Below are 5014 nucleotides of genomic sequence, written 5' to 3'. Positions count from 1 at the left end.
TTATTGTTGTTTGCACCACATGCGGTACATGTGGTGGAACAAAATTATGTACACAGGGTCCCAGTTACATCCAAAAATGTAAAAGAAAGAAAAACAATGATAACATATAAGATATGGACTAAGAAAAACATAAACTAAAACTACACTAAGCACTAATAGCATAAAAACGTTACGTTGAACAGCAGCACAAACATGAACATGAGTCTGTGTGAGAAGATGAGCACGCATGAACATATCAACATGAAACAGATCAGCAGCATCATTGAAACAGATCAGCATCAACATGATGTGATTTTTCACAGTGATTATCCTGGTTAGAGACTCATGAGTTTAACAGCCTCAGGGTAGAAGCTGTTTCTCAGTCTAGTGGTTCTACACTTAATGCTCCTCCACCTCCTCCTGAGGGGAGCGGGACAAAAAGTGTGTGTGCTGGGTGAGGTCAGGCAGGAATCCCCATGGACTATGATGTTTGCAAATGCCATTGTGATCTGTGGTGAGAACAGGAAACAGGTGGAAGAGAACTTGGAGAGGTGGAGGTATGCACTTGAAAGAAGAGTAATAAAAGTCAGCCATAGTAAGACAGAGTACATGTGTGTGAATGAGAAAGAGGCCAGTGGAACAGTGAGGCTACAAGGAGCAGAGGTCACAAAGGTGCAGGACTTCAAGTACTTGGTATCCACTGTCCAGGAAAATGGGAAATGTGGTAAAGAGGTGAAAAGGAGAGTTCATGCAGGATGGAGTGGATGGAGAAAAGTTTCAGGAGTGATTTGTGACCAAAGTGTGTCAGCAAAGGTCAAAGGAAAAGTTTCCAAGACAGTGGTGAGACCAGCTTTGTTGTATGGTCTGGAGACAGTTGCATTGACAAAAAGACCAGAGAAAGAACTGGAAGTGGCAGAAATTAAGATGTTGAGGTTCTCCTTAGGAGTGACAAGGATGGATAAGATTAGGAATGAGATCATCAGAGGTACAGCACATGTTGAACAACTGGGAGATAAAGTTAGAGAGGCCAGACTGAGATGGTTTGAACATGTCCAGAAGAGGGACAGTGGGTATATTGGTAGAAGGATGTTAGAAATGCAGCTGCCATAAAAAAGACAAAGAGGAGATATATGGATGCAGTTGGAGAGGACATGGAGGTAGTTGGAGTGAGGACAGAGGATGCAGAGAACAGAGTAAGGTGGAGGAGGATGACTCGCTGGAGACCCCTGAAGAGGGAAAAGCTGAAAGAATAATAATAATAATAAGACATTAGAAACCATTAGCTGCGTAGTTTTTGTATTTCTGACATGAAGGTTTATCTGGACTGCAGAGTTTGTCAAAAATAGTTTGTAATATTTAACGTACATTATTATTATTATTATTTACAACAGTAATAACTTTCAAACATGATGGAAACCTAATGTGGATAAAAAAAAATCCATCTCATTTACACGTTTTGGTCAAGACCAGTGGTGATTTTAAACTCTTTTTTTTTTTGGGGGGGGGGGGGGGGGGGGTCAAGCACCCCGAAATTTTTACTCAGCACCCCTGAAAAATGAAGAAATAGTCATTAGGATTTTATAAGGAAACTCAGTTCTCAAACCTTAGATTCACAGAAAAATATAATAAATTTTGAATAAATATGGAATAAATGATGACAGTCTTAAATGGGCCAGTAAGTTGTGATTTTTTGCACGATTCAGATCTGCAATTCAATTTTCAATTCGGTTTATTTATATAGCACCAAATCACAACAACGTTGTTTCCGGGCACGTTACAGGAACATTCACATACATAGAAAAGCCAATGGAGAGAAACTAAAACTGGAGAGATATGATCTCTGCTACTAACTCCAGTTAAGACTCTGACAGCAGCATTTTGGATCAACTGAAGACTTTTTAAAGAATATTTGAACTCCCAGATAATAAACCATTACAATAGTCCAATCAAGACGTGACAAATGCATGGACCAGTTTTTCTGCATCATTTTTAGATAAGATGTTTCTAATTTTAGTGATATTACGCAGGTGGAAGAAGGCAGTTCTAGTAATGTTTTTAATGTGGGGATAAAAGACATGTCCTGATCAAAACTAACACCAATATTTTTAACATTAGAGCTGGAGGACAGATTAATGCCATCTAAGGAGGGTGAAAGATTGACAAAATTCATTCTTAAGGAGCTCAGGTCCAAAAACCAAAACATCAGTCTTGTCTGTGTTCAAAAAGAGAAAATTAAGGGTCATCCAGGTTTTTATGTCTTTAAGACATGCTTGTAGTCTAAGTAACTGATTGGATTCAATGGGTTTATGGACAAATATAATTGTGTCATCAGCATAACAATGAAAATTTATAATAACTTCAATGCCATATGTTAATTAATCCAATACGCTTGTCAGCAACTGACCAATCAATGATCTCAACTTGTCCCGAAGTGAAACGCCCTTACCTGGAGGAGCTGCACCTACTTTTTTGGTGATAACTTTATTGTGGTTTTGCATTATGAACACTTTGTCATCAGAGGGATTTTGTGAAAAATCATCAGAAACAAAATGTTTAAACGTTGTCAGTGGAGAACATGGAATACAAACAGTTACGTGTTTAGAGGGTGGAATACACTTTATTCTATTTCCCAAATCTAAACAGAGTCTAGAAAAATGTAAAATATGGATTAAGTCATATGGCCAACTTCATGATGAGCTGAATACAACAGTGATAAACAGGAAGTACCACATGTTCATCTGTAAGAAGGTAACTGCAGGTAAATCCTCCATTTTCTGCCATTACACTACTACATTATGCTTAATGGTTAAATTAAAGGTTAATGCTTAAAGCTAGTTGTGCTTTGTTGTGTGTGTTTTATATGTAGATATATGTTGTAACTTCATAACTTTAGTCTGTTTGCTATGAGACTTTAAAAGCCCTATTTGTGACTGAGCTCCTCATTTTTGGTCATACCACCAGAACACACCTGATCTTGTCTGATCTCAGAAGCTAAACAGGCTTGGGCCTGGTTATTACTTGGATGGGAGACCACCTGGGAATACCTGGTGCTGTACATTTTCACACTTCTCAAAAACCACACCATGGGGTGCGTTGTTCAAGCCAAGAGCCATTGTCAGGACTGGGGGCTAAGCACCCCTAAATATCACATCCTAGAATCGCCCCTGGTCAAGACTATTTTTTATTATGTAATTGTCTTATTCCAATTGCTTTGAATACTATTTGTTACTTAACTATATTTACACAGAACAGAAATGTAAAATGTTAAAACATTAATAAATAAAACCTTTTCTGTGTTCTGACAGTCATGCTTTAGACATAAAACTTAATTTTGTTATGTTGATCACGTCATTTTTATTACTCTAAATTATAAAAAAGTGAGCAATTGTGACTGTGTGATGTGTGTGTGTGTGTCTGTTAGCATAATATATCATGAACCATTAATTTAATTTTATTGACACTCTCAGAAAGGAATCATTGGGTGCACATCTACAACTGATTGGCTTTTGGAGTCACCTTGATTAAAGATGGCTGCCATAGCTATTGACTTCAACAAGCACAAACATTTATATAACCCAGTCAGTTTTACATAGATTGAACTCAAATTTTGTGAAGTTTCTGAGTCTTTCCAGACTCTTTTTTCTTTTTAAAGCACCAACAGATCAGGCAAGAACTTTGTTTAATGCATTAATACATTCTTTATCTTACCAATTAAAACAATAACTAAAAAAGCTTCACATTTTCAAATGGCATTCTAAATATTATCCCTCACAGGTCCATATGAGTTGTACTTCTTGCTTAATGTGTTTGTTCTGCAGTGATTCTGTCATTTCTGTGTCAGAGCGCCAGCAGAAGCTGCCAGTTCAAAGTGAGTGGGACTCACTGGTCATAATACGAGTCTGCATTGTTCAGCGTTACAGCTACAAGCTATTCAATCCATACAGCTTCTCTGTCTGCCACTGTCTCACTTGCCCTCTCTAATTAGCTCTCCAAATCAATGGGGATTCATCCCACTGCCCTGCCTGGAGGTGTGCTGAAGACATGCAGCTGTGATCAGACTCTTTGGCTCGCTCAGAGTTCAGTTTAACAACCTGCTTCTCTCATTTTTGTGTAAAATGTTGTTTTAAAATTTAAAAAAAACAACTCAGAAATGTGGGCAGCACGGTGGCGCAACTGGTAGAGCTGCTGCCTCTCAGCGAGCAGGTCCTTGGTTCAAACCCCGGTCCAGGGGCCTTCTGGGTGGAGTTTGCATGTTCTCTCCGTGCATGCGTGGGTTTTCTCCGGGTACTCCGGTTTCCTCCCACAGTCCAAAAACATGCATGTTAGGCTGATTGGTAACTCTAAATTGTCCCTAGGTGTGAGTGAGAGAGTGAATGGTTGTTTGTCTCGTTTGTCTCTATGTGTCCCTGCGATGGACTTGCGACCCGTCCAGGGTGTACCCCGCCCCTCGCACAGTGATTGCTGGACATGGGCACCGGCGACCCCCGTGACCCAAAAATGGAACAAACGGGTAAAGATAATGGATGGATGGATGGAACTCAGAAATGTGCAAATCATCTAAGCTTTAGATTTATTTTATCTGTTATAAAGACAGCATAGCAGATGCTGAAGCTGAGTGCTCTTCATGTTTACCAGCGCGTTGCGTCCGTTTTTGAATTCACCAACACCAACAGAGTTTCAGCTGCTCAAGTGTTCTGGGTCTTGTTTGTCACGTTTTTTTTTTTGTTTCAAAATGAGCCAAATCTTTGACTGTGTGAAATGTCTGGACTCTACACGAGCCAGCGCTGTAAAGTGCTGCTGCTGATTCATCTGGGAAACTGTTGCAGTTTACAATAAAATAAATCATGATGGATAATTATTATTCAAGCATCATACGAGATGTGTGAGAAAATTATTGTCACTGTCTTGTCTGTGTATCATAACCTGACGTGAAATGTCATATAACATTGAGTAAATTAGTTTACTGGTTATAGTGGTAAGTCATGCCCATCATAGCAGGGCGTTCTCTACCTACCAAACCTTACAGACTGTAAAC

The 5014-nt window shown here is 39.2% G+C and overlaps 1 pseudogene; it reads left to right on the top strand.

Moving 5' to 3' along the window:
- Positions 1-2920: 2920 nt before the first annotated feature.
- On the top strand, positions 2921-3038 carry LOC119421314 (annotated as a pseudogene).
- The last annotated feature ends 1976 nt before the right edge of the window (positions 3039-5014 follow it).

Source organism: Nematolebias whitei, chromosome 1, assembly GCF_014905685.2.
Source record: "Nematolebias whitei isolate Nwh7 chromosome 1, NemWhi1, whole genome shotgun sequence".
Taxonomy (NCBI): domain Eukaryota; kingdom Metazoa; phylum Chordata; class Actinopteri; order Cyprinodontiformes; family Rivulidae; genus Nematolebias; species Nematolebias whitei.
Note: the sequence above shows the minus strand (reverse complement) of the source record. Positions and strands in the feature narration are given on the sequence as shown.